Source organism: Nicotiana attenuata, unplaced genomic scaffold (genome assembly GCF_001879085.1).
Source record: "Nicotiana attenuata strain UT unplaced genomic scaffold, NIATTr2, whole genome shotgun sequence".
In the NCBI taxonomy this organism is placed as follows: domain Eukaryota; kingdom Viridiplantae; phylum Streptophyta; class Magnoliopsida; order Solanales; family Solanaceae; genus Nicotiana; species Nicotiana attenuata.
The window spans coordinates 438,206-454,947 of NW_017670605.1; positions in this window are offsets into that span (position 1 = coordinate 438,206).

The following is a 16,742-nucleotide window of genomic DNA, read 5'->3' on the forward strand; positions in this document are numbered from 1 at the left end:
TATATATATATAAAACTGAGTTCTAAATTTAATATGTGTACATATTCAATAAATTTTTTAAATATAAATACATTATTTTTTTTTAGGTAATTAACCATCTTTGTATTAACCACCAACGTAAATATTTACAAAGTATTGTAGATCACCACGACCAACTTCAAGACTGGAAAAAAATATCTCAATCTGACCTTCAAGGTCTCCTAACCTCATTTATACAAATACTCTCACGTTTTATATCTACTCAGTATTTATATTTTGCAAGTAAGACTCGCGTATAGCCCTCAGCTCTAGTATTGCACATGCAAACCACTCTTCTAGCAAGGACATCCCATGTAGTTGCTTGCTTCTCAAAGATCTTTGAGTTTCTCTCAATCCACATTGTGTGAGTATATTCTGCATAAATACATTATTTGAGCACAAAGAATATCGACTTTATATATCTATGTTTAACCAGAAAATAGGAATTTCGGTCAAAGCTTAATTTTAGAAGTACTCGGGTTACTAATAATCAAGAAAAGGAATATTTTTGCGATGAGAAAGTAAAACTAGAGTTTGAAATAGCAAAGCAATCAATACAAAGCAAGAGTAAATAAGTGTATTCCAATAATAATTAATCAGAACGTATCCATACAAATGACATTTTACTTCCTTTTATAGCTACTTCTAGGTACAATGCCTCTTCCTTCTCATAATCGAGTCATTATGAGCATTTAATGACATTAATGAAACGTTATAATTGGTAATCGTAACTGTTTCGTGAAGATTCTGTAAAGTTTCTAATCATTCACGCTCATTAATTGAAGATTAACGAATCTGTACTTTTTGCTGTCTTGATTCACTCCACTGGTGTCTCTTCAAATTACGAAGAGGCTCGAGCAACCGTTTCTTCTTGTCTTTTAGACGTTTTGCTCGTACCTATTAAGACTCGCATCTCTTTAAGTACTCTTCTCCAGCTGTCACTTTTCTAATGATCCACGTGTCTTGCCATGTCAACCACATAATTAATTCCACGTATAATATTTATTTTCCCCAATACAGATAGTCCCCCTACTTGCCAATTATTCGGTAGTTGAATATTTGGGAAGTGGATCATTTTTCTTATGCGGGAATTTTTGTCGCCGTTTCCCACGTACCATTATACCTTCTTCTGAACTGATGCATCGCATGTCACTTCCATTAAATGCTTGTGACACGTGGTAGTCATCAATTGGCTCTGCAACTCCGCAGCGGGTTTTAGGGCTTTTATGCTGCTGCTCCAGTCACGAAGTGACAGTTTTCATTCTGACGTTTCCGTCATTACCTTTTTTGTATAACGGTTGCTTCTGCATATAAATACATCTTTTGCCTTGACTTTCACCAAAAAACTTTCTTTAGTGTCCCTTATTCACATCTTATTCTCGTTTGATGGTTTTCAATGTCTTTGCCTTATGTTTTGATGATCTAACAGACTTGCTGTCAAGAACCGGATAAGAAACCTGACACACTTGGGCTACATTGCAAATCAACGGAGTCCATCTAAATGTGAACTGCTATAGCTTCAGAAGATAGAGAACCAGACAAGGACCTGATATCCTTGCGCGTCACTCATAGCAGTACGAGGTCAGTTGGATACAGCTGGAAGCAACGTGACTGCCTGCTTTTTTTGCTGCCTGCACTGCACTGTTTCCAGCGGTCATTTGTCCTTGACCAACTAAGTGCATACATCATTCAACTGATGTCATAAAGGTGTATTAACAAGAAGATTATATCAAGACATCACTTGAACACTTGAATTTTTACTTCAAGCATTCAAGACTGATAAGTTACAAGTACTTTGGGCATAAGTATTTTACTTTATATTTTGATGATCTAACAAACTTACCATCCCGAACCAGATAAGGAACCTGTTACACATTTACAAGACCTTAAGATCACAAAGTTCCAGGTTGGGATCCAGCGTAGGATATAACACAACTCTTCAGAGTGGAAGGAACAATTGAGGGAACAAGTCCCTGCCGGTTCCCGAGGAGACTGTATGAAAGCAACTCTCCAGCTGGAAAGTTGCTGCCTGCACACGCTACTGTACAGGAACAGTGCATCAGTCAACTTACTGTGGAAGGCTTTTTACCTACCTTGCTTACATCATTGTAAGTGATGTCACACATGTATAAATATAATCAAGGAAGGTAAAGCAACTTACTTCATGAGTGAACATAATAAGGAATCTGATACAATTAAGTTCCCTTGCATTCCGAATAACTAGTCAGATGTCTGGTCCAATTCTTAATGAAACCAGATAAGGAAACAGCAGAGGGACCAGATAAGGATCAGTTTCCCTCGTCGTTGTACAGTCAACTCTACAGCTGTAAAAGCTGCTGCACTGTACCGTCTGGCAGACTGCTGCACTGTACCGTCTGGTAGCAATACAGCAGCACAGCTGTAGCTTGCTAAGGCCAAACTAAAGGGCACTTTATTGCATCTTCCTTGATGACCTCACATACAAATATTATCAACACGAGGCAAGGGATTTTATCTTTCTAACACTTGCAAAATCAAAAGAAATATTCTCTCAAGTGCTAGCCACAACCTCTCTCAAGAACAAAGCTGCTGCAACCTCAAGGACCAGATCCAAAGAGTGAAGATATCTTAAGTCCTTAGATTTGTTGAGTCTTTGTTATTTGTTCTTCATTTGTAACTCCTACTTAGCTTAGTTAGAAGCATTGTGTAGGAACCCCTTTGTAAAACCATAAACTTTCTGAGTTTGTGTTGTGACTAGAGTTAGTCATAAGTTGAAGTCTTTGTAACTAGTGAGTGACAAAGTGGCTTGTGGTAAGTGCATCACAAGTTAGTTGAGTTGAAGTCAAAGTGGCTTGTGGTAAATGTATCACAAGTTAGTTGAGTTGAAGTCTTTGTAACTAGTGAGTGACAAAGTGGCTTGTGGTAAGTGTATCACAAGTTAGTTGAGTTGAAGTCTTTGTAATAGAGTCATTACAAAGTGGCTTCTAATAGTGTGTTTACAAGTTAGTGAAGTTGAAAGCCTACAAGTGTAGGTCGTGGTTTTTGTCCCCTTGAGTTGTGATTTTTCCACGTAAAAATCCTCTGTGTTCTTTATTTACTGCCGAGTTACTGTGGGAACAATTAGAGAACCTGATTTCCTATACTGGTTGGTTTTACAGTCTGTTGCTTATAGTGGGAACTGATAGAGAATCTGGTTCTCTATACAGTCTGGTGGACGCTTAGTTTCTATCAATTGGTATTAGAGCAGGTTCTTTCTAAAAGGTTGACGCCTAGAAAGGATCTACATGGATGCTCTACCAGACTTTGAGGAAGGTCGATCAACCTACATGCTACCAAGATTTCAGAAAATGGTTAGTAGAAATGGAGGCATTCCCAAGAAGGGTAGCTCTAGCAGAAACACTAAAGGATACGATTGTTGTCACAAGTGCAGAAAACCATGACATTTTATCAAAGATTGTCCTCTCTACAATCAGGTCCATTGCAAACACAATGCTGACAAGGTGGGTAAGAGGAACCTGGTCCCCGACAGAAAGTTCAAGAGAAGAGATGTCGCTGATAATATTGTAAAGCAAGCTCTGGCTGCCTGGGGAGATTACTCTAGTGAATCTGAGGGTGATAATGAAAAGGAAGACACCTCCATGATGGCCGTTGAAAGCAAAGCTGCAAAATATGATTCCATATTTGCATTGATGGCAAAATCTGATGAGGATGAAGAAGATGATGGTGATGAGGTAAACTTTCTGGACGTACAAAGAAATTTGAAGTTTTATTCTAAAAAGAAGCTGGTATCCTAGGCTAATATTTTAATTGATGCTTATCACAGTCTTATAAATGATAAAGATTCTTTAACTGTGGAGTTAGGAGAAGCAGAACAGACCAGAGATGACCTAGTAGTCGCTGTAGTTGATTTAAAAGGAAACGATTGAGAACCTGAAGAAAGATAAGGATGCCTTAGATGAAAAAATTGCAAATGTAGACCTAAAAAAGACCATTGAGAGTGTAAGTAGGGAAAAAGCAGTCTTAACAGAGAGAGAGTTGCTAGCATTGAGCATGAGAGAGATGACCTACTAGTGGTGGTATTGGACTTAAAGGAAACAATTAGAGAACTTAAAATGGAGAGCAGGCCTGAAAATTCTCAAAAAGGAAAGAAAGTTGCAAGTGAGGCATACATTAAGCTTGAAAGTGAGTTAAATTCAGTGAAGTCTAGTCTGTGTGCTGAGCTTGAGAAAAACAAACAACTTCAGGAAGAACTAGGTAGAGTGAAGAGTGATCTTGAAAAATTACTCAAGTAGACTTGGTCCTCTAATGCTATCACTGCCTTGTACACAAACAATGGGGGAAACAGGCAGGGAATCGGGTTTCAATGGTAAAAGAATCCCTACAACCCTCATAGCAAGTACGTTACTATACGTGACAATTGGCTTTGCACTCAGTGTGGTAACACTGGGCACTTTAAAAAAAATTGTAAGGCCGGATTTCAATCTCAACAGAAAAACAAAGTTTTTGCTGAAAAAGTAACTGCTGTTAGGGAACCCCGTCCTTCACATAAAAAATGTATAATGCCTGCTTGGACCAAAAGAGCCCTCATTCACCCCTTTCCTCATTACAAGGGACCCAAACTTGTTTGGGTTCCTAAGTCTAACCCTTGATTTCCTTGTGCAGGGAACAGTGAAAGGGAGCAGTCAACAGTGGTACATGGATAGCGACTGCTCGAAGATCATGACTGGAAGTACAAATGATTTTTCTTTCACTGAAGGCCCTGCAAGGAGGGAGTGTATCCTTTGAAAATGGCAAGAAGGGATACATTCTGGGAGTTGGAAGGATCGGGAAGTCTCTTTCCCACTCTATTGAACATGCGTACTTCGTGAAGGGGTTGAAGTATAGCTTGCTGGGTATTTCCCAAATCTGTGACAAGGGGATCTTAGCTGTCTGAGTGCTGTTAATGATAATGCTGAGCTATGGCACAGAAGGCTGGGTCATGCAAGTTTCACGCTGCTGAACAAATTAGTCAAGAAGGACCTGGTTCGTGGTCTGCTCAAGTCAAGCTTCAAGGATCACAGGGTGTGTGATGCATGTGTAAAAGGAAAGCAAGTCAGATCCTCTTTCAAGCCCAAAAAAGGAAGTTAGCATCTCAAGGCCACTTGATCTCCTCCATATGGATCTATGTGGATCTATGAGGGTACCAAGTAGAGGAGGAAAGAAGTACATATTTTCGTCATTGAGGATGACTACTCCAGATTTACATGGACCCTGTTCCTCAGAACTAAAGAAGAGCTCCGTCAATATGAGAGGAACAGTATGTGGAACCTGGTTCCATAACCTGCTGACAGAACTGTTATAGGAACCAGAAACTAGGAAGAAACCTGCTTATTGTGCAGATCTATGTTGATGATATCATCCTTAGAGCAACAGTTGACTCTCTATGAGAAGAATTTGCAAAACTCATGGGAAGTGAGTTAGAAATGAGTATGATGGGGGAACTGAATTTCTTCTTAGATTTACAAGTGAAGCAAACTCCCAAGGGGACAATGATAAGACAACAGAGAAGTACATCAAGAAGCTGCTGAAGAGATTTGACATGGAGACATCAAAAATCATTGACACTCCCATCGCCACAGCTACTTGTCTAGACATGGATGAACCTGGTTCCCCTATAATCAGACCATGTATAGAGGTATCATAGGGTCACTTCTGTAGCAGACCAGATATTGTTTTTAGTGTGGGTCTGTGTGCCGGGTTTCAATCCAATCCAAAGGAATCTCATCTGAAAGCTGCCAAGAGAATCCTAAGATATCTCAAAGGGATGCAGGACGTGGTTCTCTACTATCCCTCAGGAGATAACCTTGACTTAATAGGATATGATGATGCTGATTATGTTGAATATCTGCTGGATAGAAAAAGCACATCTGGAACGACACATTTTCTGGGGTCATGCTTGATCTCATTGGGTACAAAGAAACAAACTGTGTGGCTCTTTCTATTGTTGATGTTGAATACGTGGTTGCTGCTTCTTGTTGTGCTCAACTATTACAGATCAAGCAACATCTTGAAGACTTTGGTGTATTTATAGCTTGAACCCGGTACAACACAAGAGGACAAAGTGCATTGACGTGCACATCACTTTTTGAGGGATAATGCTGAAAAGGTTCCGATTTTTATGAAGTTCTGGAAGACGGAGGACCAGACAATAGACATCTTCACCAAGGCACTGAGCAGTCAACACTTTGAAAGAAATCGTCTGGAGTTGGGGTTGATCAAGTTTAATAGAGGGACCTGGTCCCTCGATGATTGGCTATGTTAAGAAGGAAAGGTACAATGCTAAAAAGTGTTTTTCGGCGACATCTAACTCAAATCTATACTGTTACAGGTATACACATATGGCAGTTTCAGGACAAAAACAAGTAAGAGTGACATTGCACTTCTAGGAGTCTTTGCTCAAATTTTCGAAAACCGTCAAGGAACCTAGTTCCTGTGACTCAGGCTAGTAGTCTCTTCAATGCTTATATGCCTTTTTAAACTACTGAAGTGTAATGTCATTAATTTATTCCCATCTCTCTCCAAATTTTTGAAGTCCAAATGTTAAACCTTTTCTAAACTAACCAGTTGCCCCGAAAAAACCATTTCCTTCTCTCACTCCCAACCAAAACCGATTCTTTTCTTCAAAACCAAAATCAACCTTGTCTCATAAAAAAAATCCTTCTCTCCAAATATGCGAGAAATGAATCCAGCTTTGTCACCTTCCAAAATCCTAACTCTGTCTAAATCAAACCCCCAAGAAGTCTTTGGTAGATTTTGATGGGAGTTTAACTGAAAGGGAACGGGGTAGATGTAATATTCTAGAGCGTGAGGCTGAAATTGTTGTTGGGTTTGTAGAAGTCTTGAAGGATGGAGGAATTGGTGAACGTGCTGAAAAAGGGGGGAACGGAATGAGGGACCTGATCCCTCAAGTCCTTCTTAGGATGTTAATTGTGATGATGATCTTTTTGTCTAGAGTTCTGTGCTTAAACGAACCTCCGATCCAGTAAAAAGGATTGAGAAAAGTAGGCTGATTGATGATGAAGTGGTGTAACCTGCTGATGTGGTGACTGTACAAGAGAGAATGAAGTGGAATAATCTCCATTTGTGAGAAACAATTCAAAAAAAAAAAAGAATATTGGCTGAGAAAGATGCAGCAGATGATAAGGGTTAACAGATTGAGAAGAAGAAGAGGGAGACATGGACGCTCTGGGAAAGAAAGGGTAGTGTGAGTCAGAACCTGGTTCCTTACAGAAGCAAAAGGTTGAGTCATCGGGTTTGGAGAGGTAGAAGACTCTGAAGTCTCAAAAAGTGCTGTTAGGCAGAGTGTTGACTCTGATATTGCTGAAAAAATGGAGGAACTTCTTGACATTGATGAGTTCCAAAAATAGAATCACCTCTTTGTTCCTCCAAGTCCCAACGTATATGAAGAAGAAGTAAAAACGACTATATTTTATGTGATACTCTGATGCTATATGTGCATGGGACTGAGTTTGTTCTCGATGAGAAGAATCTTGGGGAGATTCTTAGTGATCTGATTAATGGTTCAACCTACTCAGATAGGTTGAGAACCTGGTCCTCGTGGACCCTTGGCAGAATAGAATGCTAAGTTGAAGGGTGAGAATGAAAGATTGAGGAAACAGGTAGAGGAACTGAGAGAGCAGATGAACATTGATCAAAGGAGAGTGAATGAACGAATGGACAAGCTCATTAAGGCCTTAGCCCATTACTTTTCCTCCTGCCCAGTGATCCATGTCTTTCCGTCCTTCCAAATTCCCTTGAATTCTTATCTTCTTTTGATTCCTATATTTGATGACATTGGTACTTTAGTTGTTTAAATTGTCATATTATGTATTGTTGAAACTACTTTGCTTTTATTATAATTACTCTACTATGGGCAATCACTCTATTTTGTGCAATGACATTCACTTGTTGTTCTTGTTATTGTTTATGCTGTGTTGCCCAAGTGGCATGAGTTAATGTTGCTGAACTTCTTTTTGGCTGTTCTTCTTCTGTTATTCTTTTCGATGATGCCAAAAGGGGGAAGTTATATATGTGTCAACATGGGGGAGGAATAGAATCGAATTGATATGTTGTGTTGTGCATGAAAGATAGCTCTACTTCACAGGGGGAACGTTGCTGCTAATATGTTGATTATAGGTCTAATCCTCAGGGAAACATGTGAGGAATCTGGTTCTCAAGTGTTATATTAATTCTGGGTTTGTCATCATCAAAAAAGGGGAAATTGCTCTAAGTTACACTATGTCATGTTTTGATGATGACAAACGTTCTCAAGGAATTGGGTACGGACCAGATGTGATCAGTAGATGTAAGGAACCTAATTCTCAGGGGGAATATTAATTCTGGGTTTGTCATCATCAAAAAGGGGGAAATTGATAAGTTATGGTATTTTGAGTTTTGATGATTTGCCAAACAGTCTTGAGGAACCAGTTGTGATCAGTTCCTTAGGTTTGGTTCTTATGAGGGATATGGCTAATTCGTTGGGGGAACAATGTGGAGATCCGATTCTCAAGGGGAATATCAATTCTAAGTTTGTCATCATCAAAAAGGGGGAAATTGATAGGTTACAAGTACTTTGGGCATAAGTACTTTACTTTATGTTTTAATGATCTAACAAACTTACCATCCAGAACCAGATAAGGAACCTGTTACACATTTACAAGACCTTAAGATCACAAAGTTCCAGTTTGGGATCCAGCGTAGGATATAACATAACTCTTCAGAGTGGAAGGAACATCTGAGGGAACATGTACCTACCGGTTCCCGAGGAGACTGTATGAAGTCACTCTCCAGCTAGAAAGTTGCTGCCTGCACATGCTACTGTTCAGGAACAGTGCAGCAGTCAACTTTCTGTGGAAGGCTTTTTACCTACCTTGCTTACATCATTGTAAGTGATGTCACACATGTATAAATACAATCAAGGAAGGTAAAACAACTTACTTCATGAGAGAACAAGATAAGGAGTCTGATACAATTAAGTTCCCTTGCATTCCGAATAACTAGTCAGATGTCTGGCCCAATTTTCAATGAAATCAGATAAGGAAACAACAGAGGGACCAGATAGGGATCAGTTTCCCTTGTTGCACAGTTAACTCTACAGCTGTAAAAGTTGCTGCACTGTACTGTCTGGCAGACTGCTGCACTATACCATCTGACAGCAGTACAGCAGCACAGCTGTAGCTTGCTAAGGCCAAACTGAAGGGCACTTTATTGCATCATCCTTGATGACATCACATACACATATTATCAACATGAGGCAAGGGATTTTATCTCTCTAACACTTGCAAAATCAAAAGAAAATATTCTCTCATGTGCTAGCCACAACCTCTCTCAAGAACAAAGCTGCTGCAACCTCAAGGACCAGATCCAAAGAGTGAAGATATCTTAAGTCCTTAGGTTTGTTGAGTCTTTGTTATTTGTTCTTCATTTGTAACTCCTACTTAGCTTAGTTAGAAGCATTGTGTAGGAACACCTTTGTAAAACCATAAACTTTCTGAGTTTGTATTGTGACTAGAGTTAGTCATAAGTTGATGTCTTTGTAACTAGTGAGTGACAAAGTGGCTTGTGGTAAGTGCATCACAAGTTAGTTGAGTTGAAATCATTGTAACTAGTGAGTGACAAAGTGGCTTTTGGTAAATGTATCACAAGTTAGTTGAGTTAAAGTCTTTGTAACTAGTGAGTGACAAAGGGGCTTGTGGTAAGTGTATCACAAGTTAGTTGAGTTGAAGTCTTTGTAATAGAGTCATTACAAAGTGGCTTGTAATAGTGTGTTTACAAGTTAGTGAAGTTGAAAGCCTACAAGTGTAGGTCGTGGTTTTTGTCCCCTTGAGTTGGGATTTTTCCACGTAAAAATCCTCTGTGTTCTTTATTTACTGCCGAGTTACCGTGGGAACAATTAGGGAACCTGATTCCCTATACTGGTTGGTTTTACAATCTGTTGCTTACAGTGAGAACTGATAGAGAATCTGGTTCTCTATACAGTCTGGTGGATGCTTAGTTTCTATCAAAGACTTCTGAAAATAGAAAACTCAATTCTCAAGAGCTTGAAGAACAAAGTAAAACGCTACTACGGACCAGTTCCGAAATCGAGTATTCTGTTGTCCTTAGTTGAGTTGTAACTTTGTGAATGTTCTTACTGTAATTCCTAAATTGCTTAGTTAGAAGCGGTACTTAGGAACCCCTTTTAAAACCATAAACTTTCTGAGTTTGTGTTGTGACTGGAGTTAGTCATAAGTTAAATCCTTTGTAACTAGTGAGTGACAAAGTGGCTTTTGATTAGTGTATTACAAGTTAGAGTGTTTGAAGCCTTTGTAACTAGTGAGTGACAAAGTGGCTTGTGATTAGTGTATCACAAGTTAGAGTAAGTGAAGTCTTTGTAATAGAATCATTACAAAGTGGCTTGTAATCGAGTGTTTACAAGTTAGTGAAGTTGAAAGCCTACAAGTGTAGGTCGTGGTTTTCGTCCCCTTGAGTGGGATTTTTCCACGTAAAAATCCCGTGTCTCATTTACTTACTATTTCATTAGTACTCTCAGTGGAAACTCGTAGAGGACCAGGTACTCTATAGTTTGGTGGACTCATATAAACTAACAATTGATATCTGAGCAGGTTCCTCCTATCAGGCTAACACTTAGGAAGGATCCGTATGGCTGCTCCACCAAAATTTTGAAGAAGGTCAATCTATATACAGACCACCCAAGTTCAATGGACAATACTATGGGTGGTGGAAGACGAGAATGCATGATTTTATCATGGCTGAGGATTCTGAACTATGGGATGTCATATGTGATGACCCTTACATCCCAACAAAGGTACTTGAAGAACTTCCCTTCTCAATGGCAAAAACCAGAAAAGAATATACTGACGCAGATAGGAAAGCTGCGGAGAAGAATTTTCGTGCCAAGAAGATTTTGGTATGTGGAATAGGACCTGATGAATACAATAAAATCTCTGCTTGTGACACTGCTAAGGAGATATGGGAAGCTTTGCAAATAGCTCATGAGGGAACCACCCAAGTAAAACAATCTAAGATCGATATGCTTACTACCGAGTATGAACTCTTTGGGATGAGGGGCGATGAATCCATTCAAGATATTTACACAAGATTCACTTCCATCATAAATGAGTTACACTCACTTGGTGAAACCATTCCTAGGAACAAGCTAGTGAGGAAAATCCTCAGTATCCTCCCTAGCTCTTGGGAAAGCAAGGTAAATGCTATTACTGAAGCAAAGAACCTGCAGGAGCTGACCATGGACGAGCTGGTTGGAAATTTGAAGACCTACGAGATGAAGGGGAAAATAGACAGTGAAAGAAAAGAACCAAAGAAGGAAAGGAACCTAGTACTCAAAGCTGATAGCAATGATTCAAGTGAGGAGGATAGTGACATGGCTTACTTAACCAAAAGGTTTCAGAAGATGGTCAGAAGAAATGGAGGAATGCCAAAAAGGGGCAGCTCTAGCAAACCAAAGAACTATGATCTCTGCCATAAGTGTTGAAAGCCTGGGCACTTCATCAAAGACTGTCCTCTCCTGAAGCAAGAGTACTCCAAGTACAACCCCGAGAGAGCAGCTAAAAGGAACCTGGTTCCTGACAAAGACTTCAAGAGGAGGAAATCTGCTGACAACATGGTGAAACAGGCTCTTGCAGCATGGGAACACTCATCTAGTGAATCTGAAGATGAAGCCGATGCAGATGACAGCTCCATGATGGCTGTTGAAAGTGAGAAAAATGAATATGATTCAATATTTTCTTTGATGGCCTAATCAGATGAAGATGAAGATGATGACAAAAGTGAGGTAAATTTCAGGGATGTTCAGAGAAATCTGAAATCCTACTCTCCTAAGAAACTCATGTCTTTAGCTAGTGTATTGATTGATACCTATCATAGTTTGTGGAGGATAAGGATTCCTTGACCTTAGAGCTAGTAGAAGCTGAACAAATTAGAGATGATCTGGTAGTGTGTGTAGTTGATCTAAAGGAAACCGTTTGTGAGCTGAAGAAAGAAAAATTGGTTTTAACCAAAGAAATTGCTAACATAGAACATGAAAGAGATGACTTAGTGGTTGTAGCTGTTGACCATAAGGAAACCATTGAAAACTTCAGAAAAGATAGAGAAGCCTTAATGAAGAGAGTGACTGAGATTGAGGAAGAATGAGATGATCTCTTGGTAGTAATTGCAGACCTAAGGGAAACAACAGAGGGACCAGGGACTGAGTCAAAACCTGGAAATTCTAGAAAGGGAAAAGAGGTAGCAAGTGAGGAACACATTAGGTTTGAAAACGAGTTCAAGGTTGTGAGAACTAGTCTTTGTGTTGAATATGAGAAAAACAAGCATCTCCAGACTGAACGGGCAAGAATAAAAAATGATCTTGAAAAGTCCCTAAAGTGGACCTGGTCCTCAGAAGCTATCACTGCCATATACGTTAATAATGGTGGAAACAAGCAAGGAGTAGGGTTCCAAAGGGAGAAAACCCCTTACAACCCCCATAACAAGTATGTTACTGTACCAGACAACTGGCTGTGTACCCACTGTGGGAACAATGGGCATTTCAAAGAAAATTGCCAAGCCATGGTCCAGTTATTCAGAAAAACAAAGTGTTTGCTAAAAATGTAACTACTAAAAAGGGACCAGGTTCCACCCACAAAAAATGCATATTACCTGCATGGACTAAGAGAGCCCTTATTCATCCTCTTGTCTACTACAAGGGACCCAAACTTGTTTGGGTTCCTAAAACTAACTCTTGATCTCCTTGTGTAGGGAATAGTGAAAGGAAGCAGTCAACAAATGGTTCATGGATTGTGGATGTTCGAAACACATGACTGGGAATACCATGGACTTTGTTTCACTAAAAGCCCTGCAAGGAGGGAGTGTATCCTTTGGCAATAGGAAAAAGGGATACATTCTTGGAGTTGGAAAAGTCGGGAAATCACTCACTCACTCTATTGAGAATGTGTACTATGTCAATGGTCTTAAATACAGTCTTTTGAGTGTCTCTCAGATCTTTGATAAAGGAAACAAGGTGGAGTTTCTGTCCAAGATATGTATAGTTACTAATATGGTAAATGGTGAAGTGGTACTTGTAGCCAAGAGATACAAGAACATCTATGTCGCTGATTTCGAGTCCATACAAAGTAGTGATCTGAGTTGTTTGAAAGCTGTTGATGATGATGCTAAACTCTGGCACAGAAGATTGGGGCCCGCAAGCTTCTCTCTTCTGAACAAACTAATTCAGAAGGAGCTGGTCCATGGTCTGCCCATGTGAAAATTCAAAGTACAGAAAGTTTGTGATGCCTGTGCTAGAGGAAAGCATGTGAAGTCCGCTTTCAAGTCTAAAATGGATGTAAGCACCTCAAAGCCACTCGAGCTTCTACATATGGATCTATGTGGCCCTATGAGAGTGCAAAGCAGGGGAGGAAAAAGATACATTTTTGTGATAGTGGATGACTACTCCAGATTCACATGGACTCTGTTTCTTAGAACTAAAGATGAAACCTTTGAGGTGTTTGTAGCTTTTGTGAAGAAAATCCAGGTGAAAATGGAGTCTAGAGTCGCATGCATTAGATCAGATCATGGAACAGAATTTGACAATGCCAAATTTGATGAGTTCTGCAATGAAAATGGCATCACTCACAATCTTTCAGCTCCTAGAACCCCCCAGCAAAATGGAGTAGTAGAAAGGAAGAATAGAACTCTTGAAGAAATGGCAAGGACAATGCTGATCGATAGTGGAACTGCAAAGAACTTCTGGGCTGAAGCGGTCAACACTGCATGCTACTTGGTGAACAGGTGCATGATCAAATCTCTCCTGAACAAAACCCCCTATGAGTCGCTGAATGGAAGGAAACCCAAGCTGACTCATCTAAGAACATTTCGGTGCAAATGCTATGTTCTCAACAATGGAAAGGATCAGCTTGGTAAATTTGATGCCAAGAGTGATGAAGGAATGTTTATGGGCTACTCTTCTCAAAGCAAAGCATACAAAATATACAACAAGCGGACTCAATGTGTTGAGAAAAGTGTTTATGTTATTTTTTATGAGTCCTATCCATCCTGTGAGAAGAGTGCAGAGGAGGATCAAGATGGAGAACCCTTGCTAGTCCCTGGTGAAGTCATTGACATGACAAATGGAAAGGCAGATATGATGATCCAAGTGAAGGAGCCGAGTGGAGACAACACTGAGTTTTCTTCAGTGGAACCAGGTATCTCAATTACCACCACTGAAGCTGAAGAAGGAGTGGTTGATGCAGTACAGGGTACTCCACCAGTACCTGAGAGAAGAACACAAGAGAACCAGTTGAATATACCCAGCTCCTCTACAAATAATCCTCAAATGCCTAACTGGAAACACAAAATCTCTCATCCTCTTGACAACATAATCACTCCTCTAAATTCTGGAGTACAAACCCGGTTAAAAGCCAGAAATTCACTTGCCTTCTTAGCCTTTCTCTCCCAAATAGAACCCAAAAATATTAAGGAAGCCTTGAAAGATGCAGATTGGATTACAGCCATGCAAGATGAGCTGCATCAGTTTGAAAGGAACAATGTCTGGCACCCGGTACCTAGACCCTCGGATCGAATTATTGTAGGAACCAGGTGGGTATTCAGGAACAAGCTTGGTGAACATGGAAACACTATAAGGAACAAGGCTAGGTTAGTGGTTCAAGGCTACAATCAGGAGGAAGGGATTGATTATGATGAAACGTTTGCTCCGGTCGCTCGCATGGAAGCTATTAGAATCCTAATCGCTTTTGTATCCCATATGGAATTCACCTTGTTCCAAATGGATGTTAAAAGTGCATTTCTGAATGGACTTCTTACGGAAGAGGTCTATGTGAAGCAACCTCCAAGGTTTGAATGTCATGAACACCCTGAATATGTGTTTAAACTGGACAAAGCGTTGTATGGGTTGAAGCAGGCTCCTCGAGCTTGGTATGAAAGGCTGTCAAAATTCCTCTTAGAAAATGGCTTTAAAAGAGGGAAAATTGACAACACCTTGTTCCTGAAGAAACGAGGAAGGAACCTGCTCATAGGTCTATGTTGATGATATCATTTTCGGGGCAACAACTGATTCTCTATGTGAGGAATTTGCAAAACTCATGGGACGTGAGTTTGAAATGAGCATGATGGGGGAGTTAAACTTCTTCTTGGGTCTCCAAGTAAAGCACTCCTCAAAGGGTACATTCATTTGTCGGCAGAAATACATTAGAGAGCTCTTGAAGAGGTTTGACATGGAAGAACAAAGGTGATAGACACTCCCATTGCTACGGCCACTCGACTGGACATGGATGAAACTGGATTCCCTATGAATCAAACTATGTATAGAGGCATTATTGGGTCTCTTCTCTATCTCACTCCAGCAGACCTGATATTGTTTTCAGTATGGGGCTGTGTGCAAGGTTTCAATCAAATCCCAAGGAATCTCATTTGAAGGCTGCCAAAAGAATTCTGCGTTACCTTAAGGGAACACAGGACCTAGTCCTTTATTATCGCTCAGGTGACAGTTTTAATCTCATTGGATATGCTGATGCTGACTATGAAGGTTATCTTGTGGACTTCAAAAGCACTTCTGGAATGGCTCACTTCCTAGGTTCATGTCTCATCTCTTGGGGCACAAGGAAGCAAAACTCAGTGGCTCTTTCAACAGCTGAAGCAGAATATGTAGCTGCAGCATCCTGCTGTGCTCAACTTCTTTGGATTAAGCAGCAACTAGAGGATTTTGGGGTACTTACTGAGTGTGTGCCCCTTCATGTGATAATACCAGTGCACTCAACATGGCCAAGAATCCAGTTCAACACAAAAGGACTAAGCATATTGATGCGAGGCATCATTTTCTGAGGACAATGTGGAGAAAGCAGCACAGAAGACCAAATTGCAGATATCTTCACCAAAGCATTGAGTAGGGAACATTTTGAAAGAAATAGGGTGAAACTGGGGCTTTTGAAGCCCAACTGAGAACCTGATTCCTCATCACTTGGCTAGAAAAATCACCTTCAGGTAAAACTAGCTAAGTATTTTCCGGCCAAGTCTAACTCACTTCAATACCGTTGCAGGTAAACACGCATGATGAGTATAGAAACTGCAGATGCAGTTCATGGATGATAAAAGAGGATTGATATTTTCAGATAAACGGTCAAGAACCTGGTTCTTGTACCAAAGGTTAGTAGTTCTGTGCATTCTTTAATACACGTCTTGAAAAGGTACAAAAATCAACTGCCATGATATTCACCTTTTCAGACCCTGCTGTCACGTCTCTTTACTTCAAATCGTTCCATCTCCCTTTGAAACGTTGCACTTCTCCACGCATAACCGCCATTTCAGCACCGGTTCCTATATCTCTCTTCATAATTATACTTTCAGAATAAAACTCTTCTCCTCTCTCCACACACCATAAGTCCCCCATTAGAACTTCTCCAAACCACCTTCCCTTCATCCTTTAAATGGCTGATACAAACTCCGACATCCCTAGCTCAGTTATCCCTAATACTGAAAAACCTATAGAGTCCTCCATCCCCACTGAGTCTTCTGTAACCACTCCTGTTCTTCCCTCTGAAACCACACCTAACCCAGATTCCCCATCTCTTTCCATCCCTGAAACCCCCAAAATTGTTGATCTGTCCTCTCTATCTTATGATGTTCCCACTGCTCAACGAAAAAGTGGAGAACAAGGTCAAAGCCCTGAGGTCGAGAAAGGTTACGCCATTGTTGCT